This window comes from Urtica dioica, chromosome 7 (genome assembly GCF_054948205.1).
Source record: "Urtica dioica subsp. dioica isolate 48M chromosome 7, U.dioica_male_clone48M_v1_H2, whole genome shotgun sequence".
NCBI classification, from domain to species: Eukaryota; Viridiplantae; Streptophyta; class Magnoliopsida; order Rosales; family Urticaceae; genus Urtica; species Urtica dioica.
In genome coordinates this window covers 37,147,819-37,160,398 of record NC_142762.1, presented here as the reverse complement: position 1 = coordinate 37,160,398, position 12,580 = coordinate 37,147,819, and positions in this window count along the sequence as shown.

Genomic DNA, 12,580 nt, shown 5'->3' with positions numbered 1-12,580 from the left:
ATTTTAACAGAGGAGTTTTACTTCTCGAGCATTGGTCGGAAACGCAGAGATGAGAGGACTGTCACATTTCCACAATAAAGCTCTGGCTGCGAGTGTGTGGGGTACCCATTCAAGCAAGGAGCGAGAGCAATATGCGTTGCCTAGCCTCCTCGGCGGGTACTATTGAGAGCTTTTCTTGGGGCGGGTCTTTCCGGTCAGTCTTTAACAACTTCTTCCGCTGTCGGTCGAGATGGAGGTTGCCAACCTTATATGCCCAAGGCGTTATATTCAGGTGAATGGGACACCGACTTGGATTTCCTTCAAATATGAGAAGCTCCCTCAATTCTGTCTCAGATGTGGCAGGATCGGGCATGAGAAATATGTTTGCACAAAGCCGGCGGCGATGATTAAAGACCCGAAATGGATTATGGTCTCGCCTCTAGGTTCGTGGATGAAGGCGGACGTCGGCCGGCGGTCCTGCTTCGATGTGGATGGACAACAGGATACCTCGAGGACGAACGACGCCTCGATTCAAGGTTCTTCCTCGGGACAACGCGGCACTGGGAACTGCTCTAATGATTTGGGGCGGCGTAGGGAAAATGACGTTCATCGAAATAATATCTTGGGGGCTCAAAAATTAATTGCAGACAACGAGAATAAACCCAAAAGGCAAGAGCAGGCACGTATCCATCACGTGACCAACTTAAATAAGAAGTCTGGACTGGACTGTTCGCCTGATGTCATTAGAGCTGGGCCTACGATCTTGGAGAGCCCAAATCAGTCTTTAATTAACTGTGGGCTGGGCGGCCTGAAGTAACAACCCCATGAGAGTTCAGTTTCTTCCCATGTCTCGACCCGCCCTAAATCTGGGATCTCTCGCCCTAGTAGCGATCAAGGTCTCACGCCGCAGGTTCGCAGGGAGACACTGATGCACAAGAAACGACGAGTCGATTTAACGCCGGTGGAACCTGAGAACCACATCAGCCGAGCCCCAAAACAAGGTAAGAGGTCCGCTTCTTTGAAGCGTGCGGTGAGAAATAACCACAAGCGTCTCTCCTCGGTCGGATTTATGATTTCTGGTGGCGAAACCAACAGGAATGGAACCGGCCTTCTCCATTGTCTGGTGATCTCAGAGGAGGAGGCGAGATTTGCTGTGCACACCCAGGAGAAGGAGGAAGATGGTACGAGAGAGAATGGTTTGGATGGCGATAACCTTCTGGGATCGGCGGGGACTGGCGATGGAAGCCAGACCCGACGATCGAAATGAGTCTGCTCTGTTGGAATGCCTAGGGACTGGGTAACCCCGATGCATTCCGCGACCTACAAAGGCTTGTCCGGGACGAGTCGCTTGAAATACTATTCCTTTCAGAAACAATTCGTTCTTCTTAGCAATGTGCAAAATAGAGGACGCTTCTCGGAATGAAAGGTCACCATGTGGTCAGCAGTGAAGGTAGAAATGGAGGTTTGATGCTTCTGTGGTCGGATAAGGTTTCTGTCACTGTGCACTCGTCATCCTTACGGGTTTTTATGGGAACCCGAGGATGGATCACCGTAAGTTCTCGTGGGAACTCTTAAGAAAACTCGCTACTGCTCATGGAAGTCGGAGTGTTCCATGACTGGTCGACAGAGATTGGAATGAGATTTTCTTTGACGGAGAGAATGATGGAGGGCCTCGTCGGAGTTTGAGTCTTATGAGTGAATTCCACGAGGCATTGGAAGACGCAAACTTAGAAGACTTGGGCTATAAGGGAGAGAAATTCATGTGGGCCAATGGTTGGCCTCCCCCGGGGTTCGTTCAGGAACATCTCGACAGGTTTTGTGCCAATAATGAGTGGCTAAGGATGTTCCCCCGGGGTTGAACGCCTTCTTGCACTCGTCGGTGAAGATGAACTTCGTGTCCTTCTTGAGCAGGCCGCAGAGGGGCTTCATGATCTTCGAGAAGTCTTTGATGAATCGTCGATAGAAGCCTGCGTGCCCGAGGAAGCTTATCACGCCTTTGACCGAGACCGGGGGTGGCAATTTCTCGATCGTTGCTATCTTTGCCCGATCCACCTCCAGCCCTTGCGGTGACACTCGATGTCCCAGAACGATCCCTTCCTTGACCATGAAGTGACACTTCTCCCAATTAAGCACCAGATTCTTCTCCACGCAACGCCCTAATGCCTTAGACAAATTCTCGAGACAAACATCGTAAGTGGAACCAAAAACAGAGAATTCATCCATAAATACCTCAATGGTTTTCTCGATCATATCGGAGAAGATTGCCATCATGCATCGTTGAAAAGTGGCCAGGGCGTTGCACAAGCCGAAGGGCATTCGCCGGAAAGCGAAAGTGTCGTACGGACATGTAAACGTGGTCTTCTCTTGGTCTTCGGGGGCGATGGCTATTTGGTTGTACCCCGAGTATCTATCAAGGAAGCAGTAGTACTCGTGGCCGACGAGCCGATCGAGCATTTGATCATGCATCGTTGAAAAGTGGCCAGGGCGTTGCACAAGCCGAAGGGCATTCGCCGGAAAGCGAAAGTGCCGTACGGACATGTAAACGTGGTCTTCTCTTGGTCTTCGGGGGCGATGGCTATTTGGTTGTACCCCGAGTATCTGTCAAGGAAGCAGTAGTACTCGTGGCCGACGAGCCGATCGAGCATTTGATCGATGAATGGGACGGGGAAATGATCCTTTCGTGTTGCATTGTTGAGCTTGCGGTAGTCCATGCAAATTCGATACCATGTGACGGTACGAGTTGATATAAGCTCGTTGTTGTCGTGCTTGATCACCGTGATGCCTCATTTCTTCGGGACACATTGAACCGGGCTCACTCATGCGCTATCGGAGATTGGGTAGATCACCCAAGCCATTTCAAGATCTCTTTGCGCACCACCTCATTCATGGCTGGATTCAGTCGCCTTTGGTGCTCCACGGACGGCCGAGAGTTGTCTTCCATGAGGATGCGATGCTCGCAATAGGATGGATTTATTCTCTTGATGTCGGAAAGAGTCCATCCTATTGCGGGCATATGACTTCGTAACACTCGCAACAACTTATCTTCTTCCTCGGCGTTGAGTTGTGCGGAGATGATGACATGCAGTGTCTTCTTTTCACCTAGGAACGCGTAGCGGAGATGTGCGGGCAATTCCTTGAGTTCGATCTCCGGTGGCTCCTCTATCGATGGTTTGGCTCGTCTTTTGCTTTCTCCGAGCTCCTCAAAATATCTTCTCGTGTTTGCCTCGAAGCCATTCATGTGATTTGCATATTCTAGGGCTGCACATGTGACAAACGTATTAGTGAAATTGGAGTTGTTTAAGAGGCATACCTCGAGGGGCTCCTCCGAGCGAAATGAGTGGTCGTGGACGGCTGCCTCACACACGTCTACCCAAAATATGTCGTCGCTTGCTTTTGGGTACTTCATTGCCTTGAAAACGTTGAAAGTGACCTCTTCGTCATTTACCCTCAGTTTCAGCTCGCCTTTACACACGTCGATCAGGGCTCCTCCGGTGGCTAGGAACGGTCTTCCCAGGATGATGGGAATGTCGTGGTCTTCCTCAATGTCAAGTACCAGGAAGTCGGCGGGGAAGATGAATTTGTCGACCTTCACGAGTATATCCTCGATGATGCCTAGGGGATGCTTGATCGACCTGTCCGCCATTTGAAGTGTCACTCGCGTGGGCTTCACTTCGCCGATTCCTAGCCTTCGGAAAATGGAGTAAGGCATGAGATTGATGCTTGCCCCCAAGTCGCAGAGTGCCTTGTCGAAGGAGAACTCGCCAATTGCACATGGAACGGTGAAGCTTCCCGGATCTTTGAGCTTTGGCGGGAGCTTTGTTGAATTATAGCACTACACTCCTCTGAAAGTGTAAGGGTGCTACAATCTTCGATCTTGCGCTTGTGCGTGACGATGTCCTTTAGGAATTTCGCGTAGGCGGGCATCTGCTCAATGACATCGGCGAAGGCGATGTTGATGCGAAGTTGCTTGAAGAGCTCCATGAACTTGTTATATTGCTTGTCGAGCTTCACATTCTTCAATCTTTGCGGGAATGGCACTGGTACCATCTTGATTGTGGCTGCGGGCGGGGGAGGCGTGATCGTTGGAGTTGCGACCGTTGAGGAAGATGGCTTGTCCTCTTCTTTCTCTTTCCCCTTGTCAGCACTTTTGAGTTCAAGCCCGCTTCTCAGTGTGATGGAGTTGCATTGATCTCTCGGGTTGACTTCGGTGTTGCTTGGTAGAGCGCCCTGAGGTCGTGCATGGAAGTCTCGTGCTAGTTGCCCCATCGTCGTCTTGAGGTTCTGGATTTGTGCCTCTTGATTCGTCATTCTCGTTCGAGACTCGGTGATGAAGGAAGCCAATAGCTCTTCTATATTTGACTTTGGTGCGGGATGAACTTGTTGTGGACGATTCTGACCTCCCACCTGTTGTTGATGTTGGTGCGGTACCCCCGGTGGTCGACTTTGTAGGAAGCCTTGTTGTTGTTGCGCCCTCCATGAGAAGTTTGGGTGGTTGTTCCTTGCTCCGGTGTTGTAGTTGTTGGAATGTGGGCCGGTTGTAATTCCCCACGTAGTTCGCATTTTCTACATGGCCATCATTCGCGTGCGGGCAATCGTCGATGAAATGACTCCCTTGACACCAGAAGCATGGATCCCAAGTCGTTTGCATGGAGTTCACCGCGGATTTCATCTCTTTCATCTCCCGCATCTCCTTTCGGAGGTTTTTCATCTCTATCGTCATCTACTGCATTGTCTCCGGATCAATTGTGGTCATCACGGCTTGAGCAGTGGCGGGGCCGGCCTTCATGATTCTCCTCTCTATCGGGCATTGATCGTTGGAGTGCGCTAACTCTTCAAGGAGAGCTTGGAACTCCGATGGCGTCTTAGTTAGCACCGTGCCTCCCGCGGCGGTGTTAACTAAGGTCTTCGTCGAGTTGAGGAGTCTGTAGTAGAATGTTTGAAGTTGGACCGGCAACGTGACCCCGTGGTTAGGACATTTTCGGAGCATCTCCTTGAAGCGTGCCCATGCTTCGTGGAGGGACTCGCCGTCCATTTGCACGGAGTTGTGAATGGCGTTTCTTAGGCAGGCCGTCTTCTCGAACGGGAAGAACTTGGCGAGGAAGGTGTTGCACATCCCCTCCCATGTGGTGATGGAATCGGGGGGAAGCGAGTTGAGCCATGCTTTTGCCCGGTCACGGAGGGAAAATGGGAACAGTCGGAGTCGGATGGCGTCCGCGTTGATGTTGTGGATCTGGAATGTCCCGCACAACTCGTTGAAGTTGGAGATGTGCTCGTTCGGATCTTCATTCGAGGCTCCGGAGAATTGATTTTGCTGGATCATGTTGATCGTTCCCGTCTTGATCTCGATGCTTTGGTTCCCTCCGATGGCCGGATTGACAATGGTCGGGCGATACCCTTGAGTGGTGGGTAACACATAGTCGAGGAGTGGTCTCTCTTCGTTGGCCATGGTCTCTTCTTCAATGTCTCCCTCGTCTATGTTTTTCTTTTTTTCCTTTCGATTTCTCTTGCACGTTTTCTCGATTTCGGAATCTATCGGAAAGAGACTCGAATCACCGTATTTTCGCATCAACCTTCAAAAGAGAAAGACAACGCAAAAAAACCGGTGAGACACAAAAAATAAAAAGAATGTTCAAATTTAAATCTAGTTAATTGAATTGCAATTAAAAACTTTGTCCCCGGCAACGGCGCCAAAAACTTGTTGCGATTTTTAAGCGCGCAAGTGCACGTGTCGCTCAAGTAATATAGTGAATTAAATACGAGTGTCGATCCCACGAGGAACAAGCTTAATTAGCAAACAAATCAACTAGCACGAATTGAACTAACGAGGAGACGGAAAGATGTCACAAATTATTGACAAGTTCTAAAGCAAATAAATAACAAAACACTCAAATAACAATTGTAAGCAGAAAGAGAGGCTAAGGACCAAGGCTTCACGGGTTTATTCAACGGTTTGGATTCACGAATTTCACGCACAATCAATAATCAACTCACTAATCTTTGCTAATCATACTCACATAATGATATTGCTAAATCTCTCTCGAGCATCTAAAAACCTATGTCAAAATAAGGAAAATCTTCTCTCGATCTCAATCCCTAATAAAAACATGCATTAATATCAAGAGTATTCACGTGATTCTAAGGCAACCTAACTATCTCTAGCTTAGGCATGCATCATAGTAATTCAAACCAACACACTAACAACCTAATCTTTCTCAAGCATCAAGTTGAAGTATAAAATCATGAACAGGGTAGCTAATCTCGATCATGCATTAAAAACGGATTTGAATTAAACAAAGTAGTAGTGAATGAAAATTGAACTTCAATATATTAAATCATATCCATAACCGAATCCTAAACCCGCTACGCCATAGTCCTTAATGGAATTAGTTCATGGCGTAGCGAGAAAACAAAAATAAAATAAAAGAATAGGGAGAAGAAGAAACCATAATTAAATACTCAATTGTAAATTAAAATACGGGAGTTCAAGAGTAAATGAGAAGAATAAAACTGTGATTGACGCGAATTGATGAAGAACGGCTCTCCTTTTTTTCTCTATCTCTCCCAAATACTAAGTGAAAACAATAAAAAAGTGCTAAGATCCTTAAACAAGAGGTTGAGAAGTGTATTTATAGGCTTAGGTTGAAATTCTTGTGTTTCCTCTCATTTTCGGAGTAGACTGGGTAATAAGACTTGATCCGACGGCTCAGATTGACCAAGACGCTCGGGAGGTCGCGTTCCGCGCTTGACGCTCGGGGATTTTCGACACTAAAGTTTTTCAACCTCGCGGCGCGCGGTCTGGGGGTCGCGGCGCGAGGTCAACACTTCCATACCCTCGCGGAACGCGCAAATGGCTCGGGATGATTTCCAGACCTCGTGGCGCGCACTATGAGGGTCGCGGCGCGAGGTTTGGATGTCTTCTTGACATATTCTTCGTTTTTGGCTTGTTTTTTATCCCGAATGCCTCGATTTGTACGGATCTGCCCAGAGTATCATAGAAATCCCACTTTTGACCTGAAAACCTTCAAAACACACGAAAACTTCAAAACTACTCAAGAACAAGCTCGGATTTAGTTGGGATGATATGAGTTTTCTACGTACGACACGCACCTATCAACAACCGGTCGGACCATTATCCCATCAGCGTTCGTCTCGAGGCGGTGCCGGACCTGCAGCTCGGGAGGCCAAAATGTTGCTTCCATTTCGAGGAAAAATGGACTTACGAGGATGATTTTAAGGACACGATCAGAGAGGACTGGTCCCAGCAAGGGAGAGACACTTTCGGGGAGGTTTCACTTGACCTTCGGAGGAATGAGAGGAAGCTCACCACCTGGGGCCATGATCGCTTTTGGAAACTCCCACAACAGATTTCGGACATCAGGAAGGAAATAGAGAGATGTAAAAGGTACAACTCTCACGGGCCTAGCGTCTCTCGTATTGCTTCACTCAATGCGAGACTTGAGAAACTTCTCTCGACGGAGGAAATTCACTGGAAGCAGCATGCTAAAGTGAACTGGCTGACTCACAGCGATAGGAATACAAAACCTTTTCACATTCATGCCAATCAAAGGCGGAAGAAAAACTTCATCTCGGCCATCACAGTCAACTTGGGAGTGAAAATCTCTTAAACTCCTGACATCCTAGGCGTTTTTGCAAGCCATTACAACACTTTATTCTCATCAACCAACCCATCCGGCGTAGAGCTCGAGGCCGGCATCCCTGGTACGGTCCCAAACCTCTCGGGTAGCCTCCGCCAGCAACTCGAAGAGGATTTCAGTATGGAGAAGATCAAAGAGGCCTTGTTCGGTATGCATCCTACTAAAGCTCTCGGTTCGGACGGGTGGTCGGCTTGTTTCTTTCAGAGTTGTTGGGACGTGGTGGGGGATAGAGTCATTGCTAGCTACCTCGACATTTTGAATAGCAAAGGAAGTGTCACGGCATGGAATAATACCCTCATCTCGCTCATTCCGAAAGTTGAGAAGGCAACAAGAATCTCTGACTTCCGGCCCATCTTACTATGCAATATTATGTACAAGATAGTGGCGAAGGCTCTTGTGAACCGGTTGAGGGAGGTGCTCGGGAGTGTTATTGATGACAATCAAAGCGCGTTCATAGCCAATAGAAACATTGGCGACATTATTATGGTGGGTTTCGAGTGTAACCACTAGCTCCGGTGCTGTATTCGGGGTCGGACGGGTTTTGCGGCGTTGAAGCTGGACATGAGCAAAGCGTACGATAAGATTGAATGGTCGTACATGCGACGAATCATGGAAGTCATGGGGTTTGGCCCGGTGTGTATCGCTCATGTTATGGACTGCATTTCTACGACCAACTTCTCGATCCTAGTAAATGGCTTCATCTCTGAGTCCTTCGCCGCGACTCGAGGACTTCGCCAAGGTGATCCCATGCCTCCTTATTTATTCCTTTTCTGTGCTCAAGGGTTCTCATCCTTAATTCACCAATATGTTCAACACGAGCACCTGCACGAGATCCGAATCTCGAAGCGAAGTCCAACAGTGTCCTATCTCTTCTTCACTGACGATAATCTCGTCTTCTTCAGGGCAGACGGGCCGAATGTCACGCCATCTGTCAATGTATCAACAACTACTCTAAAGCTTTGGGTCAGCTGGTTAATTTGAGAAGTCGGCGATCTCGTTCTCACCTAATACGTCACCGAGCAACATTGACGCGGTCAAGGATATTCTAGGAGTCAGACTTACTAATGGTTTTGATGTGTATTTAGGGCTTCCCACCTACTCGTTGCGCTCAAAGAACATTAAATTCAGCTACCTTCGCACGCGCGCCGTTGAAAGGATCAGCGGGTGGAGTCAGAATCTTGTCTTGATGAGAGGGAAATAGACTCTCATCAAGTCTGTTATCCAGTTTATCCCTACCTACGCAATTAGTTCATTTAAGATTCCGGCCGGTGTGTGCGGGGAAATTGAGAAGGCTTACGCGGACTACTGGTGGGGCGAAGATGGAAGGAAAAAAAATCCATTAGCAGAGATGGGGCCGATTATGCAAGCCCAAGAGCAAATGAGGTCTCGGCTTCAGAAGCCTCCAAGAATTTAATCAGGCCCTCTTGGCAAAGCAGATTTAGAGACTAGCGAGAGCGCCACACTCCTTAGTCGCGAGAGTCATGGCCGGAAAATACCATCCCAAATCGTCAATTTTGGATGAGAAAGTGAAATCCAGTTGTTCGTACATATGGCGGAGTCTGCTGTGGGGTATCGAGTTGCTTAACAAGGGTTGGAGATGGAGAGTGAGTGACGAAAATAACATCAAGGTGTATGGTGACAGGTGGATCCCTTCTCCCTCGAGCTTCATTATGCAATCTCCTGCTTGGCTTCACCCGTCTGCGGCAGGTGACGAGCTTGTCCTAGACTCAGGAGGATGAAATACCAGGCTGATATGACAGTCCTTCTTGCCTTTCGAAGCCGAAAAAATCCTCTCCTTAGCTCGTCCATATTGCAACAAGCAAAACTCCATTGCGTGACACTTCGGCAAGAGAGGAGTCTACACGGTTAGGAGTGGCTATTTTGTCGCGCGGGAGGCTAGAAAGTCTAGCGAGGAATCTGGCACTTCCCATTGGAGATCAGACAAGCTATGGAAGAAAATTTGGCACATGGATACCCCTCCCAAAAAAAAAAACCAGGACCTTTCTTATGGAGGGATTGTAAAGATTTTATCCTGACACGAGGTAACTTAGCGCAACACTCCATCCTAGTGGCCCTGGTCTGCCTACAGTGTGGCTGCTCGTTCGCTTCCTCCGCTCATGCGCTTATTTTTTGCCCGTTGGTGAAGGAAGCATGGTCCAACTCGCCTTTTGAGGCCATTAAAGAAGCCAATCCAAACTGGAAGCTTGGAGACATCCCTATGGAAGCCGTGAAGACCATGTCTCTGCAGGGAATTCTCCACTCTTAGAATTTTCCTGTGGGATATCTGGAACCAGAGGAATAAGCAGGCCCATGAGTCTTGCAGCGATTTCGGCCACGCCTATACTCGAGCGACGAATCTAAAGATGGAGGTCAGGCGGTGCAGCACCGGATTCTTCAGCCGAGGGCCGGGTGGACCCCCCCCCCCCCCCCCCAAGGAAGTACATATGGCAAATGAACGTGGATGTTGCGTTCCCTAACTACGGATCAATTATGGGTCTAGGCGGGTGTATTCGTGACGCACAGGGACACTTCATAGCAGGCTTCAGCAAGTCAAGACCCAAGGCCATATCGACCTTGGAGGCATAACTGGAGGCGCTGCGAGAAGGGCTCACCCTTGCGAAGAACTGGGGCTTTTACACTGTGCGAAATGGAGTCTGACTCTAAGGAGGCCATTACCTTACTCAGGACGCAAGTCCCAGCCGCTGACGAAATCGGCTTCCTCTCCGACGACCTTAGTGACTTGGCGACGCAGTCCAAGTCTAGCTTTAGCTTTATTAGGAAAAAGGACAATTATGTGGCCCACACTCTCGCGCAGTTTAGTTTATATTCTTGTATTCCCGCTACTTGGCTTTCTCCCCCCCCAGAGGGTTATCTAATATATCCTGGGTTTTTCTAAAAAAATGGAAATTATTGAAAATTTGAACAGAGAGATACATGTATCACATATGTAAAAATTACTTAGATTTTTATGGGATTTTGAGTAGATTTGTCAATCAGAAATATAAATTTGTCAAATAGTCAATGTTTGATTTATTTTACAAAACAGCTAATAAACAACATTAACCCACTTGATCAGACAAAAATATTCTTCATTAAAATGAAGGTTTACTAAATATAAATTAATCAACAAAAATAAAATAAATAAATGAAAAATATTACAATAAATAACTCTTCCATTAATAGATTACGAAATTCTCTAAAAATATTATGATATCTTCATCGTCGATCTTCACAGCCGAGTCAACTTGTCATCTATCTTGAGCCGCCAATTTTCCGACTGGAGACGCAAAGCCGTTAAGTCTCCCACAAATAAACCAAATTAATACGAATAAATCGAAATAAACCGAAATTACATATATATTAACACAAATAAACCTGATTTACAAAAAAAAACACAAATAAACATAAATATACCAATCTGATTATGGAATTCCAAGACGGTCATGGCGGACCGGTCCGCTAAAGTCGATGTCTTGATGGATGAGATCCGGAACCTCCTCGACCGATCCTCGACCTGGATTATTCAATCTCCATGGTCCGCGATCTCGCTATTGGATCCTCGTCGATTAACCTCAAATGTCTCGTCTACGATTCGTTGACGGGTAGTCTTTGCTCCACTGATCGGCTCGCAGCCAAAGCCTTGATGGAGGTGATCCCCAGCCTCCTTGTTTAAGCCTCGGCCCCATGGGCCGGCCTCACAAAGAATTTTCCTCTCTCACTGACTGAGAAGTCGGATCTGGACAGGTCGCGAATGGAGGCAATAACGCAGGCCGACCCTCGTCCTCACCCGGTGCTCGCCGGACTGGTTCGGACCTTGCGTGGTAAGACTCACGCAGAGAAGACGCCGCCTAGTCTGGATAGGATCGGACGTTGTCAAGTGGGACCACCCGCGCCAGATCCGAGGGCAATGGATAACTGGGTTGTCTCCATCGCGCGAACCCAAGGTGAAGGATGTTCCTGGAGCTGAGACGGTCTGGTCGGCATCGTGAGGAACGCCAAAGATCGGATCTGGTATACGCGACCACAGCGGGTCAGGGAAGTGCACCCCTTCGTCGCACACAAATTTGTAGGAAAAAGGCACCGCCACGCTCGAGGAAGATCGACTCGGGTCGTGCGGGTCGGAGACAGTGGTCGTGATGTTATTTCGACATAATTCTGGAAAAGTTAAAGTCGCTAGAGAGAGAAAGAATAAGTGAGAATTGACTATTTAATTTGCTACCACTCTTTTTCCAAATATATTCTAATTGCAGTATGCATTTAAACCATGACAATGATTGTAATTATTTGATAGATATATCGATTTTAAACAAAAAATGGCAAAATTGAAAGCAAGATTTTTGTTTAATTGTCATGTCATTAAAATTGGTTATTTTGGTTAAGACGTTAGCTATTTTGCAATATCAACGTTTGAAGTTAGCTAATCCGTGTAATTTTTAATTATTATTCACCGAATTTTCATACAAATTTACTTTATTATTATTATCGCCTGATTTTCCAAAGAAATTGAAACACCATTTTAGCTAACATTTAATCTCTTATTTTTTCCCATATTTTCTTTCCTTCTAATCGTCATTTCCTCAAATTGTTTCGCATTAAAATAAAATGAGTAAAACAAAGAGATTCTCACTTTTTCCTTCCCAGGTTCCAAAGGTATAGTGAATAACCTATTTTCTACCGTAAATTTTTACCGTGTGAATTTCTCATGAGGTTTCTAAAAAAAAAACAGATTTTAAATATTACCTTCTTTCCTATTTTATATTTATATAGCTTAGGGTGAGGAAAATCAAACTTCGACAAAAACCATAGATCCTAAAAAAAATTCACATTTCGAAAACATAACTAACTTTTAATTAGTCTTTTGACACTATCACAAAACGTCTAGGTAACTAGTTGTCAAAAAAGCCGCCTAAACTATTATTAAGTGAAGATCTAGTTGTTTATTCGGG